This window comes from Sapajus apella, unplaced genomic scaffold, assembly GCF_009761245.1.
Source record: "Sapajus apella isolate SASKATOON/1434 unplaced genomic scaffold, GSC_monkey_1.0 scaffold5, whole genome shotgun sequence".
NCBI classification, from domain to species: domain Eukaryota; kingdom Metazoa; phylum Chordata; class Mammalia; order Primates; family Cebidae; genus Sapajus; species Sapajus apella.
In genome coordinates, this window is record NW_022436945.1 from 5,455,772 (window position 1) to 5,479,280 (window position 23,509).

The following is a 23,509-nucleotide window of genomic DNA, read 5'->3' on the forward strand; positions in this document are numbered from 1 at the left end:
AAATACAAAAATTAGCTGGGTGTGGCAGGCACCTGTAATCCCAGCTACTTGGAAGGCTGAGGCAGGAGAATCGCTTGAACCTGGGAGATGGAGGTTGCAGTGAGCCGAGATCATGCCATTGCACTCCATCCTGGGTGACAGAGAAAGACTCCATCTCAAAAAAAAGCAGAAGAAGAAATAGACCAGGTCAGAAAACCACAAAGACAGTTTTCTGAAATAAGGGGGTGGTGAAAAATATGTATGTAAGATGCTGAGAAAAAAACAAGAAACTTAACAGTAGGTGAAAACCTACTGTTTTGTGTGTGTGTGTGTGTTTCACAGAAAGGGGCTGAAAGGGGAGGAATGGTAATAGTCACGGAGTTGTATACTTGATCTTAATAGGGAGTAGGAGATTATCTTTTTTCAGCAAAGTATTACCAGTAAATGTCTATTCTGGAAAAGGAGGATGATAAGAATCTTGTTTTTAAAGACCAAAAATGGTGAAAACTGAGGTCAGAAATGTAAAGAGTAAATGTAGCAAGAGGCTAACATTCTTTTTTCCTCTAATAACTCTTCTTTTTTTTTAATTATAAAAGTAAAACATGCCCATTGTAGAACATTTAGATAAATACAAAAATATAGAAAAGAATGTAAAATCACTTAAGCCCCAAAGTAGAATTCTAAATAGTGGAGAAAACCACAGTTCAAAAAAATTAACAAGGAGATCCACAAAAGGAAGATATATACCTACTTAAATGAACAGCCTCAGCATAAGTATTCTTACAGATACAATTAAGTTTTTTTCTATCATGTGATATGTTTAAAAATTGCTAAGCTCAATTGTGTGCTTCCTGTTAGAATGCATCAAACATGGTGCGTCCACATTGTAGACAGTTATTCTACATTTTTGGTCTTTGGATATTTTGAAGCAATTAGCCAAGTTTGATCTGAAGAGACATTATCAATTTCCCAGGGCGTATATTTTCCTGGCCATGATCCATATTTGCCTGGATATTGTTCAAATGTTCATTTTCTCTTATGACTATGAAGCAAATATTTTAAAGTTTTTTGTGAATTTGGCACTTCATAGATGAAATACTGTGAAATTCATAATAAAATTGCTTCATTTATTATCTTGGTTCCTAGGAGAGATAGTTTATGAGTAAAATTGTCTGTAGCAGTGTCTAAGTTAGCAGTAATTAGATCTCCATGGGAATTCTTCAAAGGCAAAGAAGGACTGAAAACACCTTGTTGAAACTGAGAGGGATTTAAAACCACATACACACACACACACAAAGCCATTTAAGATTTAGTTCTTCACGTTTTGGGGACCTGCTTTTATGTGTTAATACTTCTATATAACATTTTTTTCAAAGGTACTTGTGAACCCCAGGATCTGAACATATCAATTTACCTGTGAAAACTGTAAACTTTGTATTCCCCAGGTTTGGCTTTCTTCATTTTTCCTACTTGACAGAACTTCAATATCTTTTCCTCCTTCAATATCATCATATCCTCCTTCAGTATTTCTCAGTCAATCTCCTCCCAATTTTTTCTTTTTAAAATTGAAAATGTTAAATTATAAGCATTTTAAACACACTGAAAAGCTCATGGAATAGAAGTACAAATACCCATTTGCCCACCACATAGAGTTAATAGACAATAAAAATTTGCCATATTTGTGTTAAATATTGCATATTGTTTCTAGTTTTAAAAGAAATAACATGTTACAAATAAAATCAAAATACCCCTTCCTCCAATTTCCTTTTCTCCTGTCTCAGAGGCAAATACTGCTTCTTGTTTTTCTCATATCTTTTTATAAATATTCTCTGTATATATACACATATAACCATATATTTTTTCCACACATAGTATCTATTCTGTGTCTTTTTTTTAAATTGCATTTTAGGTTTTGGGGTACATTTGAAAAACATGCAAGATGGTTGCATAGGCACACACATGGCAGTGTGATTTGCTGCCTTCCTCCCCTTCACCTATATCTGGCATTTCTCCCCATGATATCTCTCCCCAACTCCCCACACCCCCGTCCCTCCCCCATTTCCCCCCAACAGACCCCAGTGTGTAGTGCTTCCCTCCCTGTGTCCATGTGTTCTCATTGGTCAACACCCGCCTATGGGTGATAACATGTGGTGTTTGATTTTCTGCTCTTGTGTCAGTTTGCTGAGAATGATGGTTTCCAGGTTCATCCATGTCCCTACAAAGGACACGAACTCGTCGTTTTTTATGGCTGCATAATATTACATGGTTATATATGTGCCACATTTTCCCTGTCCAGTCTATCATCAATGGGCATTTGTGTTGGTTCCAGGTCTTTGCTATTGTAAACAGTGCTGCAATGAACATTCGTGTGCATGTATCCTTATAGTAGAACGATTTATAATCCTTTGGATATATACCTAATAATGGGATTGCTGGGTCAAATGGAATTTCTATTTCTATGTCCTTAAGGAATCGCCACACTGTCTTCCACAATGGTTGAACTAATTTACACTCCCACCAACAGTGTAAAAGTGTTCCTATTTCTCCATATCCTCTCCAGCATCTGTTGTCTCTAGATTTTTTAATGATCGCCATTCGAACTGGCGTGAGATGGTATCTCAATGTAGTTTTGATTTGCATTTCTCTGATGACCAGTGATGATGAGCATTTTTTCATGTTTGTTGGCCTCATGTATGTCTTCTTTTGTAAAGTGTCTGTTCATATCCTTCACCCAGTTTTGATTGGGCTTGTTTGTTTTTTTCTTGTAAATCTGTTTTAGTTCTTTGTAAATTCTGGATATCAGCCCTTTGTTGGATGGGTAGACTGCAAAAATTTTTTCACATTCTGTTGGTTGCCGATTCACTCTAATGACTGTTTCTTTTGCTGTGCAGAAGCTGTGGAGTTTGATTAGGTCACATTTTTCTATTTTGGCTTTTGCTGCCAATGCTTTTGGTGTTTTGGTCATGAAGTCCTTGCCTGTGTCTATGTCCTGAATGGTTTTGCCTAGATTTTCTTCTAAGGTTTTTATAGTGTTAGGCCTTATGATTAAGTCTTTAATCCATCTGGAGTTAATTTTAGTGTAAGGTGTCAGGAAGGAATCCAGTTTCTGCTTTCTGCACATGGCTAGCCAGTTTTCCCAACACCATTTATTAAACAGGGAATTATTTCCCCGTTGCTTGTTTTTGTCAAGTTTGTCAAAGATCGGATGGTTGTAGATATGTTGTGTTGCCTCCGAGGCCTCTGTTCTGTTCCATTGGTCTATATCTCTGTTTTGGTACCAGTACCATGCTGTTTTGATTACTGTAGCCTTGTAGTATAGTTTGAAGTCTGGTAGTGTGATGCCTCCCGCTTTGTTCTTTTTGCTTAAAATTGACTAGGCTATGCGGGCTCTCTTTTGGTTCCATATGAAGTTTAAGGTGTTTTTTTCCAGTTCTTTGAAGAAGGTCATTGGTAGCTTGATGGGGATAGCATTGAATCTGTAAATTACTTTGGACAGTTTGGCCATTTTCACGATATTGATTCTTCCTAACTATGAACATGGAATATTTCTCCATCTCTTTGTGTCCTCTCTTATTTCGTTGAACAGTGGCTTGTAGTTCTCCTTGTAGAGGTCCTTTACGTTCCTTGTTAGTTGTATTCCTAGGTATTTTATTCTCTTTGTAGCAATTGTGAATGGCAGTTAGTTCTTGATTTGGCTCTCTTTAAGTCTGTTATTGGCGTATAGGAATGCTTGTGATTTTTACACATTGATTTGTGTCCTGAGACTTTGCTGAAGTTGCTTATCAGTTTCAGGAGATTTTCGGCTGAAACAATGGGGTCTTGTAGATATACAATCATGTCATCTGCAAATAGAGACAATTTGACTTCCTCCTTTCCTATTTGAATACCCTTTATTTCTTTTTCTTGCCTGATTGCTCTGGCTAGAACATTCAGTACTATGTTGAATAGAAGTGGTGAGAGAGAGCATCCTTGTGTAGTGCCAGATTTCAAAGGGAATGTTTCCAGGTTTTGCCCATTTGGTATGATATTGGCTGTTGGTTTGTCATAAATAGCTTTTATTATTTTGAGATATGTTCTGTCAATACCTAGTTTATTGAGGGTTTGTAGCATAAAAGGCTGTTGAATTTTGTCAAAGGCCTTCTCTGCATTAATTGAGATAATCATGTGGTTTTTGTCTTTGGTTCTGTTTATGTGGTGAATTACATTTATAGACTTGCATATGTTGAACCAGCCTTGCATCCTTGGGATGAAGCCTACTTGATCATGGTGGATAAGCTTTTTGATGTGCTGTTGCAATCAGCTTGCCAGTATTTTATTCAAGATTTTTGCATCTGTGTTCATCATGGATTTTGATCTGAAGTTTTCTTTTTTTGTTGCGTCTCTGGCGGGTTTTGGTATCAGGATGATGTTGGTCTCATAAAATGATTTGGGAAGTATTCCCTCTTTTTGGATTATTTGGAATAGTTTCAGGAGGAATAGTACCAGTTCCTCTTTGTATGTCTAGTAGAATTCGGCTGTGAACCCATCTGGACCTGGGCTTTTTTTGGGTGGTAGGCTCTTAGTTGCTGCCCCATCTTCAGCCCTTGTTATTGGTCTATTCAGGGTTTCGACTTCTTCCTGGTTTAGGCTTGGGAGGAGGCAAGTGTCCAGGAATTTATCCATTTCTTCCAGGTTTACTAGTTTATGTGCATAGAGTTATTTGTAATACTCTCTGATGATGGTTTGAATTTCTGTGGAATCTGTGGTGATATCCCCTTTATCGTTTTTTATTGCAACTATTTGGTTATTCTCTCTTTTCTTTTTTATTAATCTGGCTAGTGGTCTGTCTATTTTGTTGATCTTTTCGAAAAACCAGCTCCTGGATTTATTGATTTTTTGAAGGGTTTTTTGTGTCTCTATCTCCTTCAGTTCTGCTCTGATCTTAGTTATTTCTTGTCTTCTGCTAGGTTTTGAGTTTTTTTGATCTTGCTCCTCTAGCTCTTTCAATTTTGATGATAGGGTGTCAATTTTTGATCTCTCCTTGCTTCTCATGTGGGCACTTATTGCTATATATTTTCCTCTAGAGATTGCTTTAAATGTGTCCCAGAGATTCTGGTACATTGTGTCTTCATTTTCGTTTGTTTCGAAGAACATCTTTATTTCTGCCTTCGTTTCATTGTTTATTCAGTCAACATTTAAGAGCCAGTTGTTCAGTTTCCATGAAGCTGTGTGGTTCTGAGTTAGTTTCTGAATTCTGAGTTCTAACTTGATTGCACTGTGGTCTGAGAGACTGTTTGTTATGATTTCCATTCTTTTGCATTTGCTGAGGAGTGATTTGCTTCCAATTACGTGGTCAATTTTAGAATAGGTGTGATGTAGTGCTAAGAAGAATGTATATTCTGTGGATTTGGGGTGGAGAGTTCTGTAAATGTCTATTAGGTTTGCTTGGTCCAGGTCTGAGTTCAAGTCCTGGATGTCCTTGTTAATTTTCTGTCTGGTTGATCTGTCTAATATTGACAATGGGGTGTTAAAGTCTCCCACTATTATTGTGTGGGAGTCTAAGTCTCTTTGTAAGTCATGAAGAACTTGCCTTATGTATCTGGGTGCTCCTGTATTTGGTGCATATATATTTAGGATCATTAGCTTTTCTCGTTGCATTGATACTTTTACCATTATATAATGTCCTTCTTTGTCTCTTTTGATCTTTGTTGCTTTAAAGTCTATTTTATCTGAGATGAGAATTGCAACTCCTGCATTTGTTTTGCTCTCCATTTGCTTGGTAAATCTTCCTCCATCCCTTTATTTTGAGCCTTTGTGTACCCTTGCATGTGAGATGGGTTTCCTGGATACAGCACACCGATGGGTTTTGGCTTTTTATCCAATTTGCCAGTCTGTGTCTTTTGATTGGGACATTTAGTCCATTTACATTTAGGGTTAATATTGTTATGTGTGAATTTGATACTGCCATTTTGATGCTAGCTGGCTGTTTTGCCTGTTAATGATGCATATTCTTGATTGTGTTGATGCTCTTTACCATTTGCTATGTTTTTGGAGTGACTGGTACTGGTTGTTCCTTTATATGTGTAGAGCCTCTTTCAGGAGCTCTTGTAAATCAGGCCTGGTGGTGATGAAGTTTTCGAGTACTTGCTTGTTCACAAAGGATTTTATTTTTCCTTCACTTATAAAGCTTAGCTTGGCTGGATATGTGATTTTGGTTTGAAAGCTCTTTTCTTGAAGGATGTTGAATATTGGCCCCCCACTCTCTTCTGGCTTGTAGGGTTTCTGCTGAGAGACCTGCTGTGAGTCTGATGGGCTTCCCTTTGTGGGTAAACCGACCTTTCTCTCTGGCTGTCCTTAGCATTTTCTCCTTCATTTCAACCCTGGTGAATCTGATGATTATGTGCCTTGGGTTTGCTCTTCTTGAGGAATATCTTTGTGGTGTTCTCTGTATTTCCTGGACTTGAATATTGGCCTGCCTTGCTAGGTTGGGGAAGTTTTCCTGGTTAATATCCTGAAGAGTATTTTCCAGCTTGGATTCATTCTCTTCATCACATTCAGGTACACCTATCAAACGTAGATTAGGTCTTTTCACATAGTCCCACATTTCTTAGAAACTTTGTTCATTCCTTTTTTCTCTATTCTTGCCTTCTCATTTTATTTCATTGAGTTGATCTTCGACCCCTGATATCCTTTCTTCTGTTTGGTCAATTTGGCTGTTGAAACTTGTGCATGCTTCACAAAGTTCTTGTGTTGTGTTTTTCAGCTCCATCAATTCACTTATATTCCTCTCTACGTTGTCCATTCTCATTAGCATTTCATCAAATCTTTTTTCATGGTTCTTAGTTTCATTGCATTGGGTTAGAACATGTTCTTTTAGCTCACAGAAGTTTCTTATTAACCACCTTCTGAAGTCTGAGTCTGTCATTTCATCACACTCATTCTCCATCCAGCCTTGTTCCCTTGCTGGTTAGGAGTTGTGATCCTTTGTAGGAGGAGAGGTGTTCTGGTTTCGGGTGTTTTCATCCTTTTTGTGCTGGCTTCTTCCCATCTTTGTGTATTTATCCACCTGTAGTCTTTGTAGTTGCTGACTTTCAGATTCAGTCTCTGGGTAAACTTCCAGTTTGTGGATGATGAAGTTATTTCTGTTTCTTAGTTTTTCTTCTAACAGTCTGGCCCCTCTGCTGTAGGACTGCTGAGGTCCACTCCAGACCCTGCTTGCCTGGGAATCACCTGCAGCAGTTGCAGAACAGTAAGAGTTGCTACCAGTTTCTTCTTCTGCTATCTTTGTCCCAGAAGGATACCCACCAAATGGCAGTGTGTTCTCTCCTTTATGAGGTGACTCTTTGGACATACGGGGTTCAGGGAGCTGCTTGAGGAGACAGTCTGTCCTTTACTGGAGCTCAAGTGCTGGGCTGTGAGCTCTGTTGTTCATTCAGAGTTGCTGGGCAGGTACGTTTAGGTCTGCTGCAGCAGAACTCATAAACTCCTTTTTTTCCCCCCCAGGTGCTGTGTCCCAGGGAGTTAGGGCTTTATTTATGAGTTTCCATTGTGCTGCTGCCTTTTTTTTTCAGGGCTGCCCTGCCCAGTGAGGATGCAGCCTAGTTACTGTCTGCCTGCAGAGGCTTTGCTGAGCTGCTGTGGGCTCTGCCCAGCTGCTGTGTGATCTTCCCTGCAGTCCTGTTTGTGTAGGTGTAATTAGAACTGCCTTGGCAATGGTGGCCTGCCTCTGTAATGGCAGACTCTCTCTGTAATGGCAGGTTGCCTTGGCAATGGTGGGCTGCCTAAGCGATGGTGGACTACCTCCGTAGTGGTGGAGTGTCTTGATAATGGCAGACGCCCCTCCCCGCACAAAGCTGGACCGTCCGGGGTTCAGCTGTGCTTGCTGTGAAACTCTCAACCCAGAGCGTTTTCAATTGCTGTTTTTGTGTGTGTGTGTGAGGGGTGGGTCCAGCTGAGCCTGATCGCCTGACTCCCTGACTCTGAGTCTGGTTTTTTTTTTTTTTGTTTTGTTTTTTTTTTAGTTGAACGGTCAACTCTCTCCCAGGTGTTCCAGTTGCCTGTTGAAAAGGCACCAGCATCTGTGTGATTTCCCGTGCAGTGACCCACTGCACCAGCTGAAACAGCGGCACTGAGATTCGTGGCGGTTTTTTTGCCTAGGAATCTCCTGGCCTGGCTCCCTGTTTCAGTTCCTTTTTAAATCAGATGAATGGGCAATCTGCCTTCCTGGGTCTCCAATCGCCAGCTAAAAGGGCACGCGGACCAGTGTATTTGGTATGGAGGACCCTGCACCAGGGCGCCGGCAAAGTAGCCACGTCTGCCGCGCTGGCCAAAACAGCCGCGCTGGCCAAAACAGCCGCGCTGGCGACCCGTGGGGCTCCTCCGCCTGGGAATCTCCTGGTCTGTGGGCAATAAAAATCTGTCTGGAAATGCAGTGTCCACTCACCCTCTGCACTTTCACTGGGCGCTGCAATCCTGAGCTGTTCCTAGTCGGCCATCTTGGGTCCCCTCTCCCTCTTCTGTGTCTTACTTTCTTTTCATTCTACCATGTATGTTGATGATCAGTGTAGCTATGTTTCATTCTAATAATTATGTAGATCTTATTTTATGAATTTTCTATACTTTGGACTTGTATCTATGAATATTCAGATTGTTTTAAACCTTTGGCAACATTATAGACAATGCTGCAATGAAATCCTTCTGTATGTATACATGGGTGGATCTGTGTATAAGATAGAATTCTGGAAGTAGGATTGCTAAGTTAAAGCATATGTTACTTTTAATTTTGAAAACATTGTCACACTTCTCTTCACAAGGCAATTATCTTCTTGAGGCAATGAGTACTCCTATTTCCCCATACCTATCCTACACAGAGTATCTTCAAATTTTCTGATTTTTATTTTTGCCAGTCTGATAAGGAGGGATTGTTACCTCAGTTTAATCTTCATTTGCATTTACTATGTGTTTTTGTCCTGTAGAGTGAACTTTGCTTTTCTAGCTAACAATATATTTTAGTGATTTTAATGACATCACTTTTGAGATTTACCCCTGCTAATATATAAACTCTGGTTCATCAATTTTAAGTGCTACATAGTATCCTATTGAATGACCATACAACTCATTTATTTATTATTATCTATTTATTCATTAGTCTATTATCTTTTTGTCAGCTTTTGCTGGCATAAACAATGCTAAAACATACACGTCTACTTGTGCATATGATTTTTTTCCAGTGTGTTTAACAGAAAGACAAAGGTGGAATGACTAAGGTTGTAAGGTGTGCCATCTCCACCAGTGCTAGTGTGCTGCAGCTTCCATGATAAAGTACAATAAGCTGGGTGACTTCAACAATAGCAGTGTAGTGTCTCACAGTTCTGTAGGCTGGAAGTCTAAAATCAAGGTGTCAGAAGAGTCGGTGCCTTCTGAAGGCTGTGAGAGATAATCCGCTCCATGCCCTCCGCCAAGCTGCTAGTAACCTCAGGCATTCCTTGTCTTGTTGATGGTGTTGTCCCAGTGTCTTCATATTGTCTTCTCTCTGTCTCTATGTCCAAATTTCCCCTTTTTATAAGGACCCAGTTGTATGGGATTAAGTTCACCCTAATGACCTCAACTTAACTTGATTATCTGGAAAACCTTATTTCCAAATAAGGTCATATTCTGAGGTACTGAGGGTTAGGATTTCAACATTCTTTGGGTGGATAAAATTCAACAAATAACAGCAGATATACCAATTTAAGATGATTTTGGCTGCAAGTCACAGAACACTCAACTGAAAAGGTTTAAAATATATTTTAAATTTTAAACAAATGTTTTATAGAGATGAGGTCTGACTCTGTTGCCCAGGCTGGTCTCAACTTCCTGGCCTCAAGCAATCCTCCCACCTTGACCTCCCAAAGTGCTGGGATTACAGGCATGAGCCATAGTGCCTGGCCACTTTAAAATATATTTGACACATATAATAAGACATCCAAAAGTAGGGTGGTCAAAGGGTTGGTTCAGCAGCTCAGTGATGGCTGAGGCTCTTTCCTTCCACTCTTCCATCTCCCTGAGGTGGGTTCCAGCTTTTTGTCACAAGGTTGCTGCATTATGTCCTCATATACCTGGAACAGAAGGCAGGGAGAAGGGCAAGAACACACCCTCATTTCAAGTCTCCTTTCATCCCCAAATAACATATTTCCCAGCAGTCCTCTTTCAACCCTCTCTAGGCTTCTCCTTAAGTTTCCCTGGCCAGAACCAAGCCACAGGCTTACCCAAAACTATAAAAGAGGCCAGAGAAGCGTGAATTTGATATTTTGAATCATAATAGGAGATATACTTTCCCAATAGGGAAGAAGGGTAAAAGAAATCTTCCAGAGTAGGGAACGAACTGTGTCTGCCACATTGCCTATGGCCAGATGGTCACCAAAATTGTTGTAGCACTTTATTTTCACAAAAGCGGTATAAAGTCCTCATTGCTATTCATCCTCCTCATCATTTGGAATTCTCAAATTAAAAAAAAATTTGCTCATTTCTTTGTGTTTTATTTTTTTGCTTCCCTGATCATTAACACAAGTGATTATCTTTTTATGTATTTCTTGTTTCTTCTATGAAAAGCCTATTTTATTTTCCTTGTTCTTATATTGAATTGCCTCTTTCTACATTCAGGATTCCAATCTTCTGCAACGTATGTGGATTGTAAATTTAGTCTCCCAGTCTATGGCTTAACTCTTGACTCTATTGATCATGTTCCTTATCTTATTAAAGATTTAAATTTGATCAAATTTATGTTTTCTTTTATGATTGTGCCTTTTGTATCTTATTTAAGAACTGATTAATGTGAGATCACAAAAGGGTCAAATATATTCTAAAAATGTTAAACTTTTGCTTTCCTTAGTTAGATCTTTTATCCACTTGGAATTTATCTTTGCGTGTGGTGAAATTAGGAAGCCCATTTCATTTCCCCCCAGATGGACAGTCAGTTGTGTGAGTGCCATTTATCAAATAATCCATCCTTTATCAAGGAATTTATGATGTCACTTCTGTTGCGTATTGGGTTTCTTTATGTATGTCAGTTTGTTTCTGTACAATCTAATGTGTTTTATGGTCTGTTTGTCACTATACCACTGCCACATTGTTTAGATTACTAATGCTTTGATATCTAGTAGAGATGGTCTGCTTTCTATTACTGGAGACAAATTTATATTTTAAAGAAATTTATATAAGTGGAATGCATACTATGTACTCTTTTGTCTGACTTGCATGTCTGTGTCACAATATTTTTGTGATTCATCCATGTTCTTGGATGTATTAATAGCTTGTTCCTCTTTATTACTGGGTCTATTGTGTGTATATATCACAATTTGTTTATCTATTTACCTGTTGATAGACACTTGGCTTGTATTCCCTTTTTGGATATGATGAATATAGGTTCTATAAACATTAGTGTACAAGTTATTATATGGATATACTGTCAGAGCAGGAGCAGTGTCATCTTGGACAAACACCACCACTGTAAGTTCCAGCTTCCTTTCTAGCCTCATGTATTTCAAGGAAATCACTTCTCTTCTAACTACAAGCAGCCAAAAAGGGAAGACAGTAAAACATAGATAAAACAGCTTGGGCACAGAGGAAGGTGGAAGAAAAGTCTCTTGGGTAACTGGCAAGCTTCACCCTCATACAATGGACCTCAGTAAAACAGTAGACCTTAATAAGCACATTCCTTTCCCTTCAAGTGCACTAAAATAAGGAAGCTAAAAGCAGACCTCAGGGGGTATGCCTGCAGGTGTAGAAAAATGTGTAAAAACAGACACACAACTCTCCCTCCCAAATAAATACGCACGCACACACACACACACACACACACACACACACACAAATAAAAAGCCCCACAAAAGGAGTCCAAGCCTCTAATAAACTCCCACACTAAATCCTTGAAAACTCTTAGTCTGTAAGAGAATGTGCCTCCAACCTAACTTGGCCAGAAACTCCTCTCTAGTTTGTTTTCTCTGAAATAAAATCTTAACTGGCAAGCCACCTTTCATGTTTCTTTCCTCTTTCTTTAATTCTTACACATACTGTTTTATTTCTTTTGAGCGAACATCCAGAAATAGAATAGCTGAGACATATGGTAGATAAGTTGATTAGCTTTTTGAGAAATCACCAGACTGTTTTATAAGGCAATTGTATAGTTTTACATGTATAGCATCAGTGTGTGAATATTCTAGTTGTTCTACACCCTTGTTAACATTTGGTATTATCAGGCTTTTATATTTTAGCAATTTAAAAATTTTTACTATTATTTTATGCTGGTCATAGTTTGCATTTCCCCCATGACTAATGATGCTGAGTATCATCTCATAGGCTTATTGAAGTATATGTTCAAATCTTTTGCCCTTCTTTAAAAATTAGGGTTTTTTTATACAAATACTTGGAAATTAAACAACATACTCCAGAATGACCAATGGGTCAATGACTAAATTAAGAAAAAAAAACAACTTATTGAAAACATGTCTAATGAATAAAAATTGATACACAGCATACCAAAATCTATGGAACACAGTAAAAGCAGTACTAGGAGGAAAGTTCATAGTAATGATTGCCTACAACAAAAAAGTAGAAAGATTTAAAACAAACCACTTAACAGTGAATCTCAGGAAACTGCAAAAGCAAAACAATAAAACAAAACCTGCAAACTCCAAATTAGTAGAAGGAATTAAATAATAAAGATCGGAACAGAAATAAATAAAATAGGTTGGAAAAGTGACACAAAAGATCAACAAAATGAAAAGTTGTTTTTCAAAAAGAAAATGGACTAAGCATTACCTAAACTAAGAAAAAAGAAGGAAGACCCAAATAAATGAAAAAGGGGATGTTACAATTGATACACAAAAATATAAAGGATCATAAGAGACTATTATGAACACCAACAAATTGGAAAACCCAGAGGAGATGGATAAATTTCTGGACACCTACAACCTATCAAGATTGAACCAGGAAAAAGTACAAAATCTACAGACCAATAACAAGCTTTGAGGAACGGCAAAAATAATGTTTATTAAACAACAATAAAAAGTTTCCCAATTAAAAAAAAAAAAACAAAAAAAAAAAACCTCAGGAATGGATGACTTTACTACTAAATTCTACCAACTTTTAACACCATTTCTTCTCAAACTATTCCAAAAACTTGAAGGGGAGAGAATTCTTCCAAACTTATTCTGTAAGGCCAGATTTAGCCTGATACAAAAACCAAACAAGGATACAACAACAAAAGAATACTGCAGGCCAGTATCCCTGATGAACATAAATGGAAAGTTCCTCAACAAAATACTAGCAAACTGAATCCAACAGCACATTAAATAGATTATTTACTATAGCCAGGAGGGATTTATTCCAGGGATGCAAGAGTGGTTCAACATATGCAAATCCATAAACATAATACATCCCATCAACAGAATGAAGGACAAATATCATATGATCACCACAATAGATGCAGAAAAACATTTGATAAGATTCAACATCCCTCCATGATAAAAACTCCCAAAAAATAAGAAGGAACACACTTCAACTTAATAAAGGCCATATATGACAAATCCACAGCTAACATTGTACTGAACAGGATAATGTTGGAAGTTTTTTCTCTGAAAACTGGAACGGGACAAGAATGCTCACCCTTACTACTCTTATTCCACAGTATTTAGTACTGGAAGTTCTAACCAGAGCAATTAAGCAAGAGAGAGAAATAAAAGATATTCAAATTTGGAAGCAGTAAGTCAAATTGACCATGTTTGCAGATGACATTATCTTATATGTATGAAAATCTAAAGACTCCACCAAAAAACTCTTAGAATTCATATACAAATTCAGTAAAGCTGTGAGATACAAAATCAACATATAAAAACCAGTAGCATTTCTATACACCAATAATAAACTATCTGTAAAAGAAATAAAAAATGGAACCCCACTTACAATAGCTATAAAAAAATAACCACCCACCTAGGAGTAAATTTAACCAAAGAGGTGAAATATCTCTAGAATAAAAACTACAGAACACTAATCAAATAAATTAAAGTGGACATAAAAATTGGATAGATATCCCATGTTCATGGATTGGAAAAATTAATATTGTTAAGATTCCATGCTACCCAAAGCAATCTACAGATTCAATGCAATCACTATCGAATTTTCAATGACATTTTTCACAGAAATAGAAAAAAATTGTTAAATTTGTTAGGAACCATAAAAGAACCCAAATAGCCAAAGCAATTGTTTTATTTTATTTTATTTTATTTTATTTTATTTTATTTTATTTTATTTTTGAGACAGAGTCTCCCTCTGTCACTCAGGCTGGAGTGCAGTGGCATGATCTCAGCTCACTGTAATTTCTGCCTCCTGGGTTCAAATAAGTCTCCTGCTTCAGCCACCTCAGTAGCTGGAATTACAGGCATGCACTACCATGCCCTATTTTTAGTAGAGATAGGGTTTCATCATGTTGGTCAGGCTGGTCTCAAACTCCTGACCTTAAGTGATCCACCAGCCTCAGCCTCCCAAAGTGCTGGTATTATAGGCATGAGCCACTGCTCCTGGCCAAGCCAAAGCAGTTCTGAGCAAAAAGAACTAGAGGGATCACATTACTTTACTTTAAAATATACTATAAGGCCATAGTAAAACAGCGCTGTATTGGCATTAAAACAGACACATAAACCACTGGAACAGAATAGAGAACCCATAAATAAATTCACGTATTTTTAGCCAACTGATTTTCTACAACAGTACCAAAACATAAACTGAAAAAAGGGCACCCTTTCCAATAAATGTTGTTGGGGAAACTGGATATTCATACATAGAAGAATGAAACTAGAGCCCCATCTATCATAATATACAAAAAGCAACTCAAAATGAGTCAAAGACTTAAATGTAAGACCCTAAATTATGAAACTACTAAGAGAAAACATAAGGGAAATGTTCTGAGCAAAGACTTTATGGATAAGACCTCCAAAACATCGACAACAAAAGCAAAAATAGACTAATGGAATTATATCAAACTAAAAATTTCTGTGCAGCAAAGGAAACAATCAACAGAGTGGTGTGACAAATTACAGAAAGGGAGAAAATATTTGCAAATGGTTTCTCTGACAAATATATAATATCCGGAATATACAAGGTACTTAAAAAACAGCCAAAAGCCCAATAATCTGATTTTTAAAATGGGCAATTGATCTGAACAGACATTTCTCAAAAGAAGACATCAAATGACCACTAAGTATTTGAAAGAATGCTCTATGTGAGTAATGATTAGGGAAATGCAAATCAAAATCACAGTGGAATATAATCTCACCCCAGCTAGAATGGCTATTCTCAAAAAGGGGAAAAAATAACAAACCTAGCAAGGATGCAGATAAAAGGAAACTTAAAAAAAATTCAGCTTTTACTTTAGATTTGGGGGTTCACGTGCAGGTCTGTGACAAGGGTATATTGCGTGATGATGAAGTTTCGGAGTATGATTGTTTCCTTTGCTGCACAGAAATTTTTAGTTTGATATAATTCCATTAGTCTATTTTTGCTTTTGTTGTCGATGTTTTGGAGGTCTTATCCATAAAGTCTTTGCTCAGAACATTTCCTTTATGTTTTCTCTTAGTAATTTCATAATTTGGGGTCTTACATTTAAGCCCCAAGTAGTGAGCATAGTATCCAACAGGTGGCTTTACAACCCTTCCAGTACCCAATAGGTGGTTTTGCAACCTTCCTTCCCTTCACTTCCTCCTTTTATACCCCCCACGGTCTATCATTCCCGTTTTTCATGTCCATGTGTACCTAATGTTTAGCTCACACTTATAAGTGAGAAAATGTAGTATTTGGTTTTCTATTTCTGTGTTAACTTGCTTAGAATAATGGCCTCCAGCTGCATTCATGTTGCTGCAAAAGACATGATTTCATTCCTCTTTTTAAGGTACATTCCATGGTGTATATGTACCACCACATTTTCTTTATGCAGTCTACCATTGATGGGCACCTGGGTCGATTCCATGTCTTTGCTATTGTGAATAGTGCTATAACCAACATGTAAGTGCATGACTTTTTTTTGTAGAACAATTTATTTCCCTTTGGGCATATATCCAGTAGTGGGATTGCTAGGTTTAATGATGTGTCAGTTTTTATTAATAGTTCTTTAAGAAATCTCCAAACTGATTTTTCACAGTGGCTGAACTAATTTACATTCCCACCAACAGTGTATAAGTGACAAAGAAAATTCTCACACATTGTTGGTAGGAATGTAAATTAGTACAGCTATTATAGAAAGCAGTATGGAAGTTTCTTAACAGGCTAAAAATAGCACTACCATATGACCCAGTAATCTCACTACTGGACTATAGCCAAAGAAAGTAAAACAGTATATCAAAGAGATAACTGCACTCCCATCTTTACTGCAGTTTCATTTATAGTAATGAAGATATGGAATCCACCTAAGTGTCTGTCAATAGATGAATAAAGAAAATGTGGTATATATACACAATGGGATGCCCCCATAAAAGAGAATAAAATCCTATCATTGGTGGCAACATGGATGAGCCTGGAGGACATTACGTTAAGTGAAATAAGGCACAAAAGGGCAAGTTTCATATATTCTCCCTTACATGTGGGAGCTAAAAAAGTTGATCTCAGAGAAGCAGAAAGTAGAACAGTGGTTACTAGAGCCTGAGAAGAGTAGGGAGTAAAGAAGACAGAGGTTGATTAATGAATACCAAATTACATATAGATAGGAGAAATAAGTTTTAGTGTTCTGTAGCATTGCAGGGTGACTACAGTGAACAATAATTTATTGTATATTTTCAAATACTGAGAGGAGAAAAATTTTGTACATTACCAGCACAAAGAAATGACAAACTTTTGAGATGATGGATATGCCAATTACCCAGATTCAATCATTATGGATTGTATGCATGTATTGAAATGTCACCCTTCACCCCATAAATATGTGCAATTATGTGTCATTTAAAAGTGATAAGAAAAATTAGTTTTTTTGTTCTTATTATTGACTTGTAGGAACCTTATATATTCTGAAAACAAGTCCTTTTTCAGATGTGTATTACAAATATTTTCTTTTATTTTGTGACTTACCTTTCCATTTTCTTTAATGGAAACGTTTAAAAAGCGAAGTTTAAAAAAAATCTAGTTAAGTTTCCATTTGTTATTTTTTTCCTGTATGGCTTATGCTTTACGTTTCTGATCCATTTCTAGTTAATGTTTAGGGTAGAAGTAGGGGTTGATCTCATAGAATTAGTGAGTAGAAAGTACATTAAGCAGGGGGAAGTGATCAGCTGTGCTGATCAGTGATGCCTCTACCCAAAACCTTCCCCATTCTGGTTGATGGCAACTCCAACCTTCCAGTGTCTCAGGCATCAGACCTTGGGATTGTCTCGACTCTTTGTTTTCTGTAACACTTCCAAACCATTAGGAAATTCACAGTGAACCCAGAACCTGTTACTTGTCCCCATCCCTACTGCTACCACCCTAGTCCAAATCACTGCACTTGCCCAGATAACACTGAAATCTTGATCTCTGCCTTTTCTCTCTTTCAGACTACACTCAACAAAGTAGCCGGGGCAGGGCTCTGAAATTTAAGTGATATCATGTGCTTCTTGTGCTCAAAATCCTCTCTGGCTCCTCACTTCACCAGGAGTAGAAGCCAAATTCTTAAATAGTTAATGAAGTCTCAGGTCTTCCCTCTTTACCTTTCTGACCTCATTTCTGTCTATTACTACTTCCACTCACACTGGCTTCTTTCCTGTTTTTTTTTTTAAATTTTTATTTCCATATGTTTTTGGGGAACAGGTGGTGTTTGGTTGCATGAGTAAGTTCTTTGGTGGTGATTTGTGAAATTTTGCTGCACCCATCACCTGAGCAGTTACACTTTGTAGTCTTTTATCCCCAAATTTCAGGCACTGGGATCTTTGTGATGCTTGTTCCTTCTGCCTAGAATGTTCCTGGGATGATTGTGGAGCTAAGTCCCTTGCTTCCTTCAATTCTTTACTCAAATATGTCCACCCTATTTAATGCCACCCTGTTTAATACCACTGACACCTCCTCTCCCGTCACTCCTGATGCTCATTCTACTCTATTTTACCTTTTTCCCATAGAACTTATAAATTTCTAGCATGCTTTGTAACTTACACACTCATTATGTTTGTTGTTTATTGTAAGTCTTGTTCCAGTAAAGTGTAAATTCCTAGAAGGACAGAGATCTTTGTTTTGTTCACTGATATACCCTATGTGCTCATAAGTGTTTCTAGCACCTAGTATGTGCTCAATAAATATTTTCTGGGTTGATGAATTAATGATTTCTAAGCTTTCCTTCAGTCTGAAGAGTATCTGATTTTAAGATTCTACTAAGATAATCCTAATTTCCTCAGTGACTCCCACCAATCACTCACTTCTCCCACAAGGTGGCAGTCTTTACCTTAAACACAGGTCTGGTAGCCTCAAATTTGAGACTTAATAGCTGAGTTAACCTGCTTGTTTTCTGTGAGCCCACACAGCCCGCCCTATGGGACTTGACAGCTGTAAACTTCAAACAATGAGTGTAATTACCCCTCAAGATCTAAGTGCTTTTAGGCAAGAGGATTTAGGGTATGTAAATTTTCATGAAGGTGATGTTGCTTAATTGACAGGGACTTTGAAACATAGTTGCTCTTTGTGAGTATGATATAGGTTTAGAGAGAGGTGCCAGCACAGAGGTATGACACCTGAAGTAGGCTGACAACCGACAAACTGGATTTAACCACCAAATATAGCTATGTTTTCACCTCTTCCTGCCATGTGCCCTCTTACCTGACTCATTTTACCCCAGCACTTGGGAATACCTGTGCCCTAGTCTGGTCTTGAAACTTTTGTACCACCTGGGGAAACAAGAACTCTTCTCGGGCTCTCAGATCCTCATTTCTGTTAAAGCCAATCCTATTCTGCAGGTAGGGCCATGGCTGTAAATTTCCTGTGGGAGGCAGCATTGTTAAGCAAAAAGAACAGAGTTTGGCAGGTAAGGCAGCTCTGCCACTTGGACAAAGTAATAAGCTTCTCTGGCTTAGTCTCTTTATGTCTAAAACAGGGATGGTGCTACTACCTTGCCCATGGACTAGTGTGAGATTTAAATGTAAGGTACTTGGCACACTGGCAGGTGGTGAAAGCTCTGTGGTGATCATGACTTTCCCTTTCTCCTGCTAGTGCTGCCTCCCTCTGAGCACCTGGAGTCAATCTACCTTGGGTAGGTCAGAGAAGGTAGAAGGAAGTGGTGGGAGGTGAACTCGAGGGAATGACGCACAGGGGGATAGGGTGAATGAGAGGTCTGGGATCTGCTGGCAGGAGCGGAATGGTAGGAAAGGGGAGGTCATGCCATTGACCTTGATTCTTGGCATTCGTGTCCAGCCTATGCTGTGTTGAGCCTCCAGGTCACCGTTTGAAGAGGCGAGCAGAAAACTGCTATCAGATCAAGGCTTCTCCAGCCTTCCAGGAAAATTTTCATCAGTAGGTTAGTTGTCTTGTTCAGAAGCTGATCACGGAGCTTCAGCCAAGCATAAACACTGATGATGACAGCCTGATTGTCACAGTGCCTTTGATTCTTAGGAAATGGGACCTGATATGTTCCCATTTCCTAAGACCTTCCAAGATTCTCCAACTTTTGGTATAGTTGCTCAGGCAATTTAACAAGAAAATCAAAGTTTTATTAGGACCCCCATTGTCATATACGCTTATCACAGAAAAAATTGAGAATATAAGGAGGAGAATAGAAGGTCGCAAAACAACTTTATACTCCTACTGTCCATGGATAGCTATTCCTAAAACATGGATTGAACAGTGTGGGGTAGTTTCTCCAAGTTTTCTTTTGGATAGACAATCATTGAGGATGTCCTGGTTTTAAAGTCTTAGGGTAAAGGAATTATAGTTGAACAATTCAAAACAATGTTATGAATTACTTTCAGATTTGTTTGCTTGCTTGCATTAGCCTTATCTGGGCCCTCCGGTAACTGTTTGGTTCCATCACGGTGGCTAGTCAGGTGGCTCTGAAAAAGAGCAATTTAAGACAAGATTTTCTTTCTCTATAAATACTGCAGAACAGCCCTCTGTTCTTAGAAGCAATGTTTGGGATGGCCGCTTGGGAGACTGTCTGATGAAGTGGCTAAGGATATGGGGTCCAGACTTGGACAGTTAAGATGCAAATTCTAGCTGGGATATTCTAGTTGTGGAGTTTTGGGCGAGTTATTTGGTCTTCTGAGTTTATAGGTAAAATGGGGATAATAACAATAGGTTTGTGTGATCCAATGTGATGCCTGTAAAACACTTAGCCAGATGCCTGCGTGAAGAAAGCGTTTGCTAAATGCTAACTGTTGTGGTTGTTATAATTATTACAGTGATTAGTCATTGCTGATTGTTGGCTAACTGGCTATAAGAAATGAAAGTAAAGTAAGGCAGTAGCAGTGGAGGGAGGTGGTAGAAGGAATCAGGGGACACTGTGGGTTCTGGTTCTGCCTGAATTTAAGTGCTGAGGAAAGCTCAGTTGAATAACTGGTGGTCTAACATTTAACTGCTGTGTGACCTTGAGCTAGTCACATTTCCTTTTTAAACTTTCATTTCCTCATTTGTGAAATGAAAGGGTTTTGTTAGGTTACTTGTCATCAACCCTAGTTGACCATTAGAATCATTTGTGAGACTTTTTTAGATATTCTGGGTTCTGGCGTCTTCCACTTTCCCCAGTCTGATTTTGTGGGTCTGAAAGCCAGCACTGCATCTTTTCCGAAGCTCTTTGGGTGACCTTGAAGTATGGCCAGAACTGAGAACGTCTTAATAGGAGGACTTCCAACAGCACTTCTGGCTTAGGAAGGAGCAAATCACAGGCACAGAGTGAACTCTCAGGAACAGCTGCTGAGCTATCAATTGCCACACTATGTCCCTGTCCCAACTGCAGCACCTCTAGAACTCCCATGACTAAGGCTTCCAATTTTGGAACAGAAGAATCTTTGAAGAAAAATATTACTGAACTTTCAGAAATGACTCAGTCCTTCTCTGCTGCCTCTTTAGCCAGAAAGATCTGCCCCCATCCTTGTCTACCACAGTCCCAATTTCTTTTTATTTCATCATATATAATTAAACCAACAAAAAAATCGACTTGCACAACCAAGGTGAGGTGTTTGGTTTTAAGGACAAAACAAATAGCTTCATAAAACCTGCCCCCAATTTCTCATTGCCTCTCCTCATTTTCTCTTATTTGTAGGGCACACTGAAAGCTCAGATTCATAAGATGTAGAAAGGGCAGAGAGTTAAGTTACAAACTCTTCCAAAGTCTGTTTCAACTCTAATGCTCCATAGTTCTGCTCTATGTAAACAAGGAATTCTGTTAAATTTGAAACCTGGACTTTGTTGAATGCTGAGGTAATGTTTCTTGAAGTATGGTATGTATACCTAAGAAGCATAAAAATAATTCTGGAGGTCTTTTAATTCTCTGTGGGATTCAATAAACGTTTTGGTAATTATATATGAACACACTTATGAAAGCATCTGGTACATGTAGGTGCTCTGCACATTAATTTCTCTTTCCTGCTAGATATTTTGTAGTGTTAAATTCTCTTATTCTTCCATCTTTGTTTGCAAAGGTGCTGCGAAGGAGAGACGTAGAAGAGTTTTATGAGGGAGTTGGAGAAGTACCTGAGAAGGCCACTGCATGAATTAATGGAATTAAAACAAGATCCCTTAAAGCGAAATAGCTGCCAAATCTCTTTTCTCTAAAATGCCCACAATGGTGCCCCATAAATTTTGATTGACATTGAAGTACATAATGTAATAAGCTTTCTTTCCTTAAATATAATGTATGGAGAAAACAAGATTGATAATGGTTTCCTGGCATGGCTTTCAAAGGCAAGTGTGGATGAAGTGGAAATATGCTGCTCAGATATTGGAAAGAAACCACTGCTGAACTCTTCACATTTTTGTGTATGACCCAATGATTCTCAAACCTAAACTTGCCACAGAATTGCCTGGAGGGCTTATTAAAAGATGATTGTTGGATGCCACGCTGGCATTAATTAATTACACCTACAATTGTTCTGTTTTTAAAAGGTCACATTTTAATGTACTGGGGTGAGGACGTCATCATTTGAATTTCAGATGGGACATAATTCAAACCCTAACCCAATCCTACTGAGTAGTAAGTGGTATCTCTTGGTTTTGATTTTCATTTCCCTAGTGACTAATGATGTTGAACATTTTTTTTAATGTTACTGTTATTTTATTTGTCTTAGTTTATATACAGAAAAAACTGTACAGCTTTGTAATCCTAAAATAGAAAGGAGTTTGCTTTCTGGTTTCAAAGTTACATGCCTTAGATCTTTTTTAGGTTACAACAGTCTTCAAAATGAAAATGTGAAATGGTTACATAATATTCCATAATGTGTCTATGCCATATTATACTCGATCATTATTCCATTGTTGGACAGTCAGGCTGTTTTCTATACATTAACCATACAGAAATACAGCAACAATCTTTTTCACTTGTTTTTCATTTCTTCTTTTATTTTATTTTTTTTCTCATTTATTTTATTGCATTTTAGGTTTTGGGGTACATGTGAAGAACACGCAAAATTGTTGCATAGGTACACACGTGGCAGTGTAATTTGCTGCCTTCCTCCTCATCACCTACATCTGGCATCTCTCCCCTTGCTATCTCTCCCCAACTCCCCACCCCCTACCGTCCCTCCCCTATTTCCCCCCAACTGACCCCAGTGTGTAGTGCTCCCCTCCCTGTGTCCATGGGCTCTCATTGGATGTTGAACATTTTTATATGTGTTTATCAGCTATTTTTATATCTCTTATGAAAAAATGTGTATTAAAATACTTGGCCAATTTGTTACTTTATTCTTTTATTATTTAATTATAAGAGCTCTTTATTATTCTGGATACAAGTCCTGAAACAGATATAATATTTGCAAATATTTTAATCCATTCTGTGAATTTTATTTTCACTTTCTTGATGGTGTCCTTTGAAGGACATAGGGTTTTAATTTTGATAAAGTGTAATTTATTTCTTTTTTCTTTTGTTGCTGTGCTTTGGTGTCCTATTTAAGAAATTGCCTAATCTAAGATTATGACAATTTTTTATTCTATGTTTGCCTTTAAGAATTTTCTAATTTAGGTCTTTCATTCATTTTGAGTCCATTTTTGTATATGATGTCAAATATGGGTCCTAAATTATTCTTTCGGATGTAGATATCTTGCTGTCCCTGCACCATTTGTTGAAAAGTGTTTTTCTTTCTCCATTGAATGACCTTGGCACTCTTGTCTAAAATTAATTGATGATAACTATAGGACTTTATTTCTAGACTCTTTATTCTATTGATCAATATTTCTATCATTGTTACTGAGCAATGTGCTTGCTGCCTGACAGATAGAGAAACCAATATTATGGAACTGGTTTTTGAGAAAAGCAAAAACTTTATTGTGCGGTTGACTTGCAAGAAAACAGGAGGCAAAGCTCAAATCTGTCTCCCCATCTGGGATGTGGGTCCAGTTTTATGGGTTAGGGAGGTCAAGCTGG

At 38.0% G+C, this 23,509-nt stretch overlaps 1 protein-coding gene and 1 long non-coding RNA gene across 2 annotated transcripts in view; one reads left to right on the forward strand and one right to left on the reverse strand.

Moving 5' to 3' along the window:
• CD38 (CD38 molecule) overlaps nucleotides 1-23,509 on the forward strand; it is an 82,934-nt gene that overhangs the window by 13,687 nt on the left and 45,738 nt on the right. The gene's annotated exons all lie outside the window — the stretch shown is intronic.
• Nucleotides 9,492-22,624, reverse strand: LOC116546778. The gene is made up of 3 exons (XR_004266834.1): nucleotides 22,612-22,624; nucleotides 11,903-11,906; nucleotides 9,492-9,570 (listed from the first exon to the last, which is right to left on the reverse strand). It is a non-coding gene; the product is annotated as an uncharacterized LOC116546778 (long non-coding RNA).